This window comes from Thermobia domestica, chromosome 8 (genome assembly GCF_964235325.1).
Source record: "Thermobia domestica chromosome 8, izTheDome1.hap1.1, whole genome shotgun sequence".
Lineage (NCBI taxonomy): Eukaryota > Metazoa > Arthropoda > Insecta > Zygentoma > Lepismatidae > Thermobia > Thermobia domestica.
The window spans coordinates 147,202,459-147,217,277 of record NC_137461.1 but is presented as its reverse complement, the minus strand read 5'-3'; the positions used below and the strand labels follow the sequence as shown (position 1 = coordinate 147,217,277).

Here is a 14,819-nt window from a genome sequence, read left to right as displayed (position 1 = left end):
TCTAAAAGTACACTAGCCTCTGGCTAATACAAAAAAAAAAAAAAAAAAAATCTCCGATGAACTAATTGTATAAATATTTCTTAACATGTTTGTTAAAAACCATAACAAAAGGTATTTGACGACATAATAGTTTCTCTTCATTGTGTGCTGCAGTATAGTTACATAATGAGTTATACACTGGTTAAAAGAGATTATCATTATTCTCTGAAAGTGCTCTACATGTGCAATTAAAATTTCTCATGACCTTGACGTTTTGATGAGCCTGTGAAATCTAACAAACAGAAAAAAAAAAAACGCCTTCTTTATTCTGCAACGCACATCGGATGAAAGTTACCATAAATGTTGGCAGAGTCAAATTTCCAGCTTGTGAGTAGTTTGTAAGTACAATCATATTACATTATTAAAATATTCTAATACTTATTTGCATGTGTTCTTAAATTTGTCAGCACCTGTAGGCACGTATTGAATTAGAAAATACGTTAATGAGGGCAGACTATAAAAAGTTTTTACGGTGTGTATAATAATATAATTTTTCTCCTTAAAAATAATTATAATGTTTTATAACGTTTGGCCCATTTTCTTGAGTGAGGAAACAGTGTTTAGTACTTATCCCATCTTCAACTTTAAAACTCATTGATATATGGGGGACGTTGGGAATATAACACAATCAGGTCCATTATCGAAGTACTGAGAAAAAAAAAAGACAAAGTTTGTACATTACGAGTACACTTAAGCATAGTATGTCCGGGAAGTTTGTACATTCCTATACCTTACTAGTTTCTTACTAGAACTACTTAGTAATAAAGTTACGGTCAGTTTTCCAAGGGATCCATATGTGCTCTATCATGTTGGATACATAATTGAATGCACCTCTAAGTTCTTTGTGACTTTTTTTTTTTTTTTTTGACAAGACTGCAGATGCAATTGTACTGGAGGCATACCATATTGTTTGTTCAAAGTTCGTTCGTTGGTTCTTTAGCGACGCTTGGACATGTGCATCTTGATAGTATACTATAACGAGTTATCGGGTGTCTTCAGATCAGGGCTATGTCTCGCCTATGCGAGGACATTTTTCATCCCACACACTCCTGATCAACTTTTCTTCGACAGAAAATCAATGACCTTGTATCTGCCATTTGAATTCATAGAATAACTAAGTGAGACAAACACAGATCACTAGCAATATACTACTACTACTACTACTACTACTACTACTACTACTAATAATAATAATAATAATAATAATAATAATAATAATAATAATAATAAAATGACTACAAGATCAGCTGTAACAACATCAACAAACATTAATATTACTTATATTATTAACAAATATAATAAGATACGCTAGTAGAAAACTAGTAAGGTATCTTAGGGATACACGGACTTTCCGACCATTCTGCACACGGGAAAGCTAACACCGATCTTTACGTTAGAAGAATTATTTACAATTTCTGGAAATGAAGCTTTTAAAGTCTGAAAAGAGTTTCAGATAGAGATCTTAAAGATGAAATGTGTACAAAATAACCCCCCAAAAATGGACTTGATTCCCTTGTGCGCTGATCGCTTAATAGGCCCTATGAGGAAATAATAATAATAATAATAATAATAATAATAATAATTATTATTATTATTATTATTATTATTATTATTATTATTATTATTATTATTGAAAAAAATGAAATGAAATCTTTGAATTTTACGTCCCACGGTTATGCCGGTTAGGCTAAAGGAGACGGTGATGATGAGTGATGAATGAAATGAAGAAAGTGGGAGGAAACGGGAGAACCCCGAGAAAACCCACGCACACGGTGTTTGTCCACCACAAAGTTCACTTGGCGGGGGCTAGGATCGAACCCGGGACCCCAAGCACCAGAGGTGAACGCTCTACCACTGAGCCACCGTGGCCCCTATTATTGTTATTGTTATTATTATTATTATTATTATTATTATTATTATTATTATTATTATTATTATTATTATTATTATTATTATTATTATTATTATTATCATCATCTTTCAAATGAGCTAGTCTTTTAACAATGTGATTGTATTGATTTCTTCTTTAAGATTAGAATATAAGTTTCTTCTTTAAGATGTTCTCTGAAAATCAACTTGCAATACATATAAATTTAATATTATTTAAATTATACTGCTAAAGCTTTAAATTATAAATAAGATAACTTAATTTTCCCGAATTAAAAAATCCTAGAACAGATATGAAGAAAAAATCAGTAAAGTCTAACTATTAAAATTACAGTACATCTCAAACAAAACAGAAAAATAAAAAATCCTCATATAAATAAATGGGCTAAAACAATGTTTCTTAATCTTTTTTCAAGCGAGGACCAATTGTATTAAAATAATTTGCGTACTACCCTACTCCCTTAACAGCACAAGATGTACTAGGCATTTGCCATTTAGGTGTCCCAGCTACTTTTTAGGTACCCTACACTTGGCACATGACATGATATTCAGGTGCTAAGTATGTACTTCAGCTACTTACAGTTTTAGGTATTTGTTACACCTAATTAATATTTGCAACTATGTACCACAAATATAGCATTTATATACCTAACTCAGTTTCGCACTCTAACAGTCATTTGTTTCTATGTCGTCACTTGGGGCATATATCTGTCATTTTCTAGGTACATCCTTTAGGTACATACTGTTTCAGATACCCTAACAGCACAAGATGTGGTAGGCATGCGCCATTTAGGTGTTCTAAATTCATCTCCCACATTCGATGCATTTGTTGCTTCTTTTTCTAAGCGATTGTGTACTAGAAGCAATAAACGCATCAACTTTATTAGATGGCAACTGTCGCCGATCATTTGAAAGTGAATATGGGAGTACCATAAAATAAAGTAAATAGACACTCGTAATTTGTTATAAAATTTAATGGCAAGCAGCTTTTATCTGATCCCAAACGGTTATCGTTGAATGTACGCGGTTAAAGGAGCACTCTGATTAGCCAAATTCAAAAGACTTCAGCAATTTATCCTTCTACAAGCAATGTTGTCTTTATTGCCTCCATGGCCAAGTCAGAAGAGCACGCGGCTAGTAATCCAAAGGTTGGTGTTTCGTGCGCAGCCTTTTTTTTTTATATTTATTATATTTATTTTTTATTTATTTTTTTTATACTGTTTAAAATGTTGTTTAGACTTACCTTAATGTAAACACATTACGCATATAGACGATTTAACATATTTAAGGGGAGTAATTTTGTGGTTCGTTGACGCTTACGGCATGGGGAACATACTTAGAACATACTAGACACGTTCTCCAGGTACAGTCAGACATGTGCCTAGGGGCGGACATAGACTGTGACTATCACTTGCCATCCATGTGATTTCTCTCTCAGAGGTACATAGGGCACATACTGGACACATTCCCATGTACCTGAGGGAACATGATAGGCATATGCCTGCTATGTAATTGTTTTGTTAGGTCCTGCCGTTCCAAAGTAAACTCATAATTTTATTTATTTATTTATTTATTTATTTTTGTATTTTAAGCATATTCAAATATATAGCGTGATATTATAGTTTAAAAATAGAAGTAATTAATTTTTTCTTAATTCATGTTAGTATTAACAGAAGAAAATATATAATATATCGGTTTTTATTAATCATTGAAAGCTATGAAAAAATTTTTATAATAATACACCAATATATAATATTGCAGTTTGTATTATATTTATCTCTCTCAGATCCTCTCTATAATATTATACACAATTTGCTTGAATTTTTTTCGCTCTTTTTTTTACCATTGTTGAATCTATAAGAACCACAAGGGCAAACTCCGACGATTACCTGTGCTCTGCGGTCCACAGTTTGAGAAAGGATGATCTTAACAAGCAGCAGTGTCACAGTAGACACAACGTTAAAATTGAAGTTTTTTTTTTTTTTTTTTTCATTTGCTCTTACGCTTCATTCCACTTTCGAAACCTTTACTGAGTTAAAGGAATATTTGAAAAGAAAAATATTTTTAGTGTTTTATTCTACAGATTACTATTTTGCACGGTGAGCGATATACTAACCTGTTATTGTCAACTGTATTGCGGGTAGTGTATCCGTATTATTCCCATCGGAATACACGGAGAAGTAATATCTGATTTCCCATATCTCCAAGTGTCCTCCGTTAACCTTAACGAACTCTATGTCTAACTTTTGACTCTCTACAACCTTGCACGGTGAGCGATATACTAACCTGTCATTGTCAACTGTATTGCGGGTAGTGTATCCATATTATTCCCATCGGAATACACGGAGAAGTAATATCTGATTTCCCATATCTCCAAGTGTCCTCCGTTAACCTTAACGAACTCTAGGTCTAACTTTTGACTCTCTACAACCTTGCACGGTGAGCGATATACTAACCTGTTATTGTCAACTGTATTGCGGGTAGTGTATCCATATTATTCCCATCGGAATACACGGAGAAGTAATATCTGATTTCCCATATCTCCAAGTGTCCTCCGCTAACCTTAACGAACTCTAGGTCTAACTTTTGACTCTCTACAACCTTGCACGGTGAGCGATATACTAACCTGTTATTGTCAACTGTATTGCGGGTAGTGTATCCATATTATTCCCATCGGAATACACGGAGAAGTAATATCTGATTCCCCATATCTCCAAGTGTCCTCCGCTAACCTTAACGAACTCTAGGTCTAACTTTTGACTCTCTACAACCTTGCACGGTGAGCGATATACTAACCTGTTATTGTCAACTGTATTGCGGGTAGTGTATCCATATTATTCCCATCGGAATACATTGAGAAGTAATATCTGATTTCCCATATTTACAAGTGTCCTCCGCTAACCTTAACGAACTCTAGGTCTAACTTTTGACTCTCTACAACCTTGCACCGTGAGCGATATACTAACCTGTTATTGTCAACTGTATTGCGGGTAGTGTATCCATATTATTCCCATCGGAATACACGGAGAAGTAATATCTGATTTCCCATATCTCCAAGTGTCCTCCGCTAACCTTAACGAACACTATGGCTAACTTTTGACTCTCTACAACCTTGCACAGTGAGCGATATACTAACCTGTTATTGTCAACAGTATTGCGGGTAGCGTATCCGTATTATTCCTTTCGGAATACACGGAGAACTAATATCTGATTTCCCATATCTCCAAGTGTCCTCCGTTAACCTTAACGAACACTATGGCTAACTTTTGACTCTCTACAACCTGGCCTAAATCAGGGGTGCCCACAAAGGGGGGCTATGACGCAAACTGCGTCATTGAAATATTTGGGGGGGGTTAAAAATCTATATAAATATGTTAGAGGGGGTGTGAAAATTAGTCGGAAAGATTTTTTTTCATGGAAGAACATCTATGGATAGACAATTCGGGGAGGTGCGTCATGGATATAAGGGGGGTGGGCACCACTGCCTAAATTGATGATAATCCAACAGGTACTTAGTTCTTGAGACTTTCTTGTCTCCCGGACGGAGACACAAACATAAAGAGTAAATATATAAATGAGCTCTGGTAAATCAAAATCATTGAAAAAAATGGGATAGTGCAGGCATTCAGCTTCTTTGACGCAGGCATTCTTCAGTTGATGGTCTGTCGCTGCAGGAAACTTGTCAATAGATAGTGTAATGTTTCGAGATATTGTAGTCTATTTTGTACTTCTCTTTCTCATGCCATCTTGCTTTGGTATTACAGTAGAGCGTCGATTATCCGAAGTAATTGGGGGGCATGGGTGTTCGGAAAACTGGTTTGTTCGGATAATCGAACTGTACTGTACTGGACTGGACTGTACTTCTACAGCCAGTGCCAAACCGACAGAAGTGTGCTGATTGTTGAAACACAGCGACTGGCGGCTTGGCCGGTCAGCAGCGCCTTATGAAGGCCCCATTAGAAGCAATGTTCGCCAGCGGTGGCTCAGTGCGGGGACTACTGTGGGAAACTTGGTTTAGGAGTGAGGGGGATGATGGACGGTAGGGTGGGAGAGTAACAGGTGCGAGCGAGTACACAGTTCGGTTAAGCGGTCGTTCGGTTGACCGACGTTCGGATAATCGACGCTCTACTGTATTTTCTTCATAATAGGATTCCAGAGGACTGCATGCATCGTACCCACCTTTCCCAAGTAAATGACGTGTCTTAGGTGTCTCAACTTTATTATCTGTATTATATTCAAAAACAAGTTCTATGAATGGCCAGAACTTTTCGGATCTGAGCTACTCAGTTCAAAAAATACCCGATTCTGGATATAGTGAGAATTGAGTACTCGGAAACGGAACCGAGAATCGAGTACCCAGCTCCAGAACCGAAAATTGAGTGTCTGACTCCAGAGCTAGAATCAGGTAGTAGAAATCGAGAGCTGGATATCTCGAAACTCCAAAGAAGAATTAGAAATCTGAAAGTGCACCTGTTTAACTGACAGTACTTTATTTTACTAAACTTGACATTGCAAAATAATGCACACAGAGTAAGATCCTGTTCAAAACAATAGTGGGAGCTAGGGTGCGAATTACCGGGGGAATGAGGGGAATATTCCCCCGCAATCACATTTCTTTTTTTCAAAGAAATCAACTGAAGTATCGCACCGGGGATGCTGGCGTTCGCCCCCCCCCCCTTCTACCGGAAGTATGCTTATTTCATTAATTTTTATCATTTCAAAGTATACCATATACCGAACTATACCCGACCCGTGCTAAATGCACATTTTTACAATAGAAATTCACAATCGTCAGTAGGGTGACCAATATTTAGATTCATGTTGAGAAAAGAGTTCTTCGTCGCGTAAAAAATTACACTATTTGTGAAGGGCTATGATTAAATAGCAACTTGCATGATATCCAGTAAATAGAACAAGTGGACTTAATAGAACATAGATAAGTGGACTATTATTGCCTGGACATCACTGTCTTTTACAGTTAACAGAAATAAATTTCTGAAACTGTACTCTCTCGTGGCTATACAATGTGGCGTGCTGTATGTTGACGCACACGCTGGGGGAGCAGACACGTTATAGTGTAGGTGAGTAAGCGCATAATTGAAGATTACTCTAAGCACTTGCTAATACGCCGGTTTCTCCGTATCACTGTCCGTGTCTGTATAAGCACTTCAACTGGAGCGGGGTTTTTAAAGCGGCCATTCATTTTTCCGTCCATTTTATTCATTTCTCATTTTTCGCTGTACAGTTTGCTGTCCACGCCAATAATTCTGTCTGGAGAAACTTCCTAACAGTAACTTAACAGTAAAGTACTTGTAAGCGTTGACTTCCTGAGCTCCGTCACGGAATAGATTTTTGAAAGAAACAAATGTGGAGAGCACAGCATTAGCGGGGAGTAGAAGCGCAAGCTCGAAATTTGAATTAATAATTTTAAAATATTTGGCCCTCCTTGTCAGAAATCAGGACTAGGAACAATCCATTTCTCGTATGATAGGCTAATACGTAATTTTTTTTAAGTAAATCCGGTGTAACTAATAATTTTAGTGGTTTTCATAATACTGAAGTACACTGAGAAAAATCCGTTCTCCGGACAACGCTATGTTGTATAAATATACGGAATCCTCTTGCTTACTACAGAAATCAGTATGGAGCATACGTTATCCATATGCTACATACGCACTGCCCTTAGACATGTCGTTGCAGGATGTCTGACGTCTAACAGTTTTCCGTATGTCACATGCATATACTTATGTTACATTCCTCAGCTATATATTACATACGTCCATTTGTATGTGAGATCCGGACTGCCTATATTATTTCATAGGGAAAATACTTATAGATGGAACACATACGGAAAGTATTATAAAACATGCCTTTTCAGTTGCATGTCTGCTGTACGTTGTCCAAAAACTACAGGAATTACGCATGTAACCTGCCTTTTCAAGTACGCTACCTACAATTTTTTTTCAGTGTAGGTTTTCTTTTCCAAGGCTGTGTGTAATAACGTAAAGTGGAAGATTTCAATACGAGCGGAAAAATTAACATATGCTTGTGATCACGGCTATCACTCAGGCCAATTATTAAGTAAATAAACCTTAGAGAGCTATGGGCACAAGAGTGAGTACAACATTAAAACACGTTCAGAAAAGTTAGGTGTGGTGTGTGCATGTCACACAATATATTCATAGTTATTGTCGGTAAATTTATTGAATTAATAAATCTCTTGTTTTTTTACAGATGTCATAATCATATTTATGTTTGTTTGTGTGAGGGGGTAAGGCATTATTGTCTCATTTTGAATTATTGCACCTTCAGACTCTACATTTTGTTGGTCTAATTTTATCCCCCCTCCAATATAAATTATCTAATTCGCACACTAGTGGGGACTAATCATATGTATTGAACATGATTTTTGGTACCATGGCTGTTGGAGTAAAATGCTCTGCCATAATTTCTGTTAGGAGAAGGATAAGTAATGAGGTCGTCTATGGCATTTATATTTCATCACTTTTCTCCCACCAACTACCATACAGCTTTCTCTTTCTCTTTTCGTCCCAGGTGTTCCCTACTCACAGGATTCCTATCCAATGTACTTCCAGCTCAATGCTTGTGTTAGCCACAAGGAAGTGCTGGGCTGAAGGAACAATAGTTAACGCAACACAAGCAAGCAGGAGATCAGTGTTGAGTTCAGAACTTCTTGTAGAGGCGCGCCAAGAAAATTTAAGAGGTTTGGGTGTTGACAAAGTTCACATTCACGAAAATTAATATTAATAAAATCGTCACTTTTCTGGGAGGGGAAAAATCGCACAAAACCAAAAATTTAAGGGTATCAATTTATGAAGTGTGTGTAATTAAAACCATGTATTCGTTTTTAGATCGTTCTCTCACAAACATTCAACAAATGCTTAATTACACGATTTTCAGTATTAAAATTTCGGATGTTGCAATTTTTAGTTTTGGCTTTAGAATTATTTTTACTAATTGCTTTTATGTAAATTAAGAAAAAAATGTATTTCGTAAGAATCAATCTGACCAAGAAACAAAGAACATACGCTGATCGGGCCCGATAGGTTATTCTCGCTTCACCCAAATAAAACCCGTTCTGTACGGGAGTAGCCTTTCAAGGTTGTAGTTCCATTGGGGTAGGAATGTGTGCAGAGAATGGGTTGTGTGGATATGGAGCCTCCTCCCCAAATTCCTACTTTCTTGCAAATTTAGTGTAATTTTAGAGGTGGTTTTACAATTTTTATTATAAAGTATCCTCATATTGAATTTGGGGCTGCCCAAAAGCATTGGATCTATCCAGAAATAAATTTCTGCGTACGTACTTCCATTAAGGTACTTAAAGACGGCAACTACCTTTGACAAAGTAACGTTTCTTTTGTTGAGTTGGTGTATTTAAACATCTAATCTTTGTTAGTGTCCGTATACAGATTTTTTTTTTTTTCTGTGGGTAAGCTAGTTCCAGAATGAAGATATCCTACATAAGGAAGATTATGTTGGTTCATTTGACAAGAAACAATGAATTTTCTCCCTAGAACTTAGAACATTTGAATAGATTTCAACGTCTTTAGCAGTATCGACTTTCATCACTATATGTACAAACATGTTTTTCTGGAAATTAAAGGGCTTTGAAGAAACCTACGGAGACTTTTCTCTTTCATGAAGGTGCTTGAATTCAACACTGTAGAAGATAGAGCAAGAAGCCAGAACTTATACATAGATCTGAAAATGTTCTGGTATGCTGTTGTAGGATAAAAGACAGATGAATAACGTAAGGTTGAAAATTAAAATTTGATTATCAGTTGATACAGAAAGCCGGATATTAATTATACAGGGTGTTAATGAACTATACCGACAACTGTAAGAGGTGATTCCTCATATCAGAATAAGTCAAAAAGTTCCTATGGATATGTGGGGAAATATGCATAGTTTCAGAGCTAGGGCTGTCCAAAATCGCGAAAAAGCTGCACTTCAAGAGACCCTATTTCGAATTCGAAAAATTGTGGAGTGGTGGCCCTTATCAGTGTAAAGGAGGTAATGCATACACAATCCAAAAATGTATATTTCATTAATGTTCAATGGGTGTGCATAGTATTTCCTGCAGGGTGAAATTTCCAGAATTGCCATCAACCGAATTTTGAGATACGCTCTGACTTTATGATTGGTCCAAAGTAGGAAAACGATAAGCTTTGACAGCAGTGAACGCAATCCATTGGCGCTATGTCCGAAGTGTTAAGGATCGTCAACAGTGAGGTCTCTCGTGCTCGGGAAAAAGCATGCTGCGATGTTTTCTTTCACGCTTATAAGTGAAGACAACGTAAAATATACAGTGACGAAATACATCACATCACACGTTGTTCCGAACACGAAGAACATGGAGCTGCCGGGTAGTGTCTCCACGAGACGATACGATACGAGACTTCAGGCTGTCTCGTCTCGTCTCGTGAAAAGCATGTCTCGTCTCGGAAAGATATGCTCGTCTCGTCTCGAAGGGTTCTGTCTCGTCTCGTATCGTTTTGTCTCGTCTTGTCTCGTAAAATATTGTGGCATGTCATACGAATGAAAGTAAAATGTAGCAGACTTCACCATGTTTATCAAGAGACAACAAAGTTATTACCCAGAACACACAAGACAAGAAATGTCACGGTAGCTAAAAAAAAAAAGTACACCGTGAAGCATTCACCTTTGGTGCGCGTGTGGTAATCGGTTCGATCTCGGTTAGTGCCATGTGAGCTTTGTGGTTAAAAAAAAAACGAGTATGTCTGTTTTCTAGGAGTTGCCTCGTATCGTACCACTTTCTTCATTCTACTAATTTTCCCATCATCATCCATTCAGCGTGAGCCAAATTTGCCTAAACGTCTTAAAAATAAATTCAAAAAAGCTCACAAGGCAAGGACAAATAGTTTACAAGATAATATTTCTCTGCTGTTAATTGTCTGATTCTCCTCGATCCTAACTTCTTTATTTTTTACATTCTGAAACATTGAAATTTATTTCACGAGTTTCAATACACGAATATACAGTAAATTGCTCATAGGTACATCGAAGACGAAGACACTTGATTTCAAATATTCCAGAAAGATATACCTAGGTATATACTTTGATTTCATATATTCCAGCTTTTAGGTTTTGCAGTGTTAACCCAGACCAATCCAAACACTACTTTCCAATTTAGCATGTTTAGATTTGTTGCAATTATTAAAAAAAAAAATAGCTTGGAATAAAATAATTTTATTGAGTAATAAAAGTAAGATCAGTATTAACAGAGGAAAATCGTATTCACGAAGAAATTAAATGTCGACTAAAAGCAGGGAATTCGTGTTACTATTCGGTTAAAATCTTTTGTCGTCGCGAATTCTGTCGAGAAATTTGAAGCTTAAAATGTACAAAATGATAATCATGCCTGTTCTTCTGTATGGTTGCGAAACATGGTCGCTTACTCTGAGGGGAGAACATACACTGCAAGTATTTTGGAACAAGATCCTGAGACAAATATTCGGATCCAAGAGGAACGGGAATAGGGAATGGCGGAAACTTCATAACGAGGAACTACATAATTTATACGGTTTACCCAACATTGTTAAGGTCGTCAAGTCTAGGAGGCTTAGGTGGGCGGATCATGTAGCTAGAATGGAAGAAAGTAGAAACGCTTTCAAAGTCTTGACCGGAAAACCAATCGGAAAACGACCATTAGGAAGACCTAGGCGCAGGTAGGAGGACAATATTAAGATGGATCTTGCAGAGATTGGAATACAAAGTAAAAACTGGATGCAGTTAGCTAAGGATAGAAGTCAGTAGAGAGCTTTTGTGAACGCGGCATTGAACCTCCAGGTTCTATAGGCCATAGAGTTAGTTAGTTTTTTAATAAAAGTAAAATGCCATAGTACTGGAAGCTGAACGACAAATCGGAGGAAAGAATGCTTGGGGGACATTCTACACCCCCATTTTACAAATCTGTCCCCATACCCGCGGAGTCTGTGCCCCTATATGGTGTTCGCCCCGTTTGTGTAACTTACTCATGACGGTACATCCAGATTAGCTAGTGGTGTAAAAAATGATTTTTGGGTGGCCATTTTCGATTAATGATGTCGACTTTTTTTTAAACATTTTCTTTTATTGTCGTGATCTATTCGTGATCGTACAACGTACACATTCATACAAAGCCCAGGGGTCTACGGCGATATACCACCGGTTGAGTCCCGGAAGGGTCATGTGTATGGATTTTAACAGCACTTGTCTTTTCGTATCAGTGTCAGGGAGCGAAATCGTGGGGATAAGAGGATTTCAGTCTGAAAAATTTGGGGAGAATATGGTTTGGTATCCTATTTCTTTTATGTTAATTATGTTCTTCAGTGTTCGAATTTTGCCCGTTCTCATGATATTTTCTGCTTTCAACGGAGTTCCATGAATATTATACCAAATGTTCTTTACACTTATCAAGTTCGTAGGGTTTTATGTGCCTGTAGGAAACCGTTTCTGAAGATAATTCAGGTTCTAATTAATATTATTCAATAGGAAAGGAAAGTATTCCCCTCCTCTCAACATGGAAGGAGAGGGCAATTTCGCACTCTGGTCAGATCCAGCATTTCCGCGGAACAAAACAAATACCCTCTGTAAAACCTCTTCACCTCCAGTGTTATCGTTAGTATTATAAGTCTACTGAATGCAAACAACAATTTGAAGGGTTCGTCGACATATCTAGGCTTTCTTCGTCCTTCGCCCGGCTTCCAAAGGAAGAGCTGAATTTTACAACTGCTGTATATTGTAGACGCCCCTAAGGTAGCGATTGGTAAAATGGTAAAAGTCTGTGTGTATGTTTGTATGTGTGCACGCACGCGAGAGAGAGAGAGAGAGAGAGAGAGAGAGGAGAAAAAAGTTTTAGTTGCAATATGACGTCTTTCAATTGCCGTTTTCGGTGCATTTAGCAAAAAGAATAAAGACCACTGTGAAGAGTGTACCCAGTTTTCAAATTGAATGGATGGTGGTAGTAGTTCGGTTTCTTAAGCTTGTAAAAATCTTCCCTGTCTTTGTTTTGTTTTCATCATTCCAGGTAGAAATGAGAAAAAATAGAGAATTCCTCAGTTTACAGCAAGAGGAATTTGGACAAGACATTAAGGATGATATTTCTGGAAGCTCATGTATCACGATTGTTTCATTCAATAGACAGAGGACACTTTTCTATTAAGGCCTTTCAAAATCTTTTCTCACAAAGGGGATTTTCCTTTTGCAATCCTTATGACCACTGGCAACTTCAATCTTGGCCTTTCCCGCCAGCATTTGCATTTTCGAGACACGAGACGAGACGAGACATTTCACGAGACGTCTCGTCTCGTCTTGTGTTGGCGAGACGAGAAGAGACATGAGAAATGTCTCGTCTCGTGGCAACACTGCTGCCGGGTTTTAACAATTCCGACTTCCTTAAAAGAACTTCGGGGTTCCCTATAACCTAGCAAGTAATCTTTATTTTCCTTTAAGGAGTGCCTCGCACACATCTTGCGCAGGTTTGAAACACACATTTTTCAATCGAGTAGGTATGACTTCAATTGTCATGTTCTAAATTGCACTCTCTATGTTGCGTTGTTTTTGAATTACAGTCCTCTGAAGTTCATTTCCCCACGCTTCCGGCACCTTACATCGCCGAAACTATCCGTCACTGACCAAAGTTCCACAGGACTTTTTTGCTGTTTTCGGTGTCAGGCATCAGCTCCCGAAGTTTGTTCAAATAGTTTCTTATCACCCTGTATATATATATATATATATATATATATATATATATATATATATATATATATATATGTGGGGGGGTGCGTGTGTGTGTGTGCAAAGTGCAGAGAACATACATCGAGTTCCTAGAGTATAAATATCCCATTCTATTATTTAAAATTTCAATTTATTAAATGTCATGAATATTTTCCGATTCATAAAAACATACTCCACTTATTTCTGCATCGTTGTTTAGCCGTTAAATTTATTGGTAATAAATATTATCTTAAAAAGTTTCAAGAAGTGAAAATCTAACGATTCTTCATTTCAAGAATGTTTCAAAAACTTCAATGCGTTCTTCCCTCAGAATCCACCTTTGATCTTAAAATATTACATTTCGTCAGTTTAATACGCATAAGACGGTTTTCTCATAGCTTTACTACTTTTATAGATTTACATACTGCAACATTTATAAATAAGTAAATATAATATAAAGTGCCTACTGTAAATTTTTGACTACCCAAAATTCGAGTTTAAGTAACTCATGAAAACAAATACTGACCATTTTCTGGAAATAAACATTTATTTATTCATATATTAATTCAGAAGAGAAAGTGAAATATAACTAATAAGGAAGCTATTTTGTTTAGTTGTTCTTCCATTAAAATAATAAAAGAAACATAAAAAGCTGCACTATTAGCGCTGCGTTCTAAAAGCAACAAGTAATTTAATTTTAATTTACAAAATAAGAAACACATTTCTTACATATATGTATCGAATCGTCATTATCTCTAATACATTTTTATACATAATAATGGTAGTTTTACATTACAAATTTCTGCTCTAAGATGTTGATTATACAAAATTCCAATATTGAAATTATGATTTACGAGTGTTAAACACAATAAAAACATTTTTTTCTTATTTTCTGTTACAAAAATAATCTTCATAAGGAACTTTTGTGTAGTTATTTCATTACATAGGCAGGTCTACATGTGAAGAAATAGTGGAATCTTCTGTTTCAGAAATTGATAAATTCACAAAGGTTTCTTTTCAATTTCCTGTTGCATTTTAAATATTGGAATGGGATATTTGTTCTCTACGAACTCGATGTATGTTTCCTGTACTTTACACACACACACACACACACACACACACACACACACACACACACACATAGAGAGAGAGAG

General features: G+C 36.6%; 1 protein-coding gene across 1 annotated transcript in view; it reads left to right on the top strand.

The window, feature by feature from the left end:
• The first annotated feature begins 239 nt into the window (after positions 1 to 239).
• Positions 240 to 14,819, top strand: part of LOC145691853 (alpha-tocopherol transfer protein-like) — an 86,806-nt gene continuing 72,226 nt past the window's right edge. Inside the window, exon 1 of the mRNA XM_081767165.1 lies at positions 240 to 377. The gene's annotated coding sequence lies outside the window, so the exon portion shown is untranslated. The remainder of the gene's footprint in view (positions 378 to 14,819) is intronic.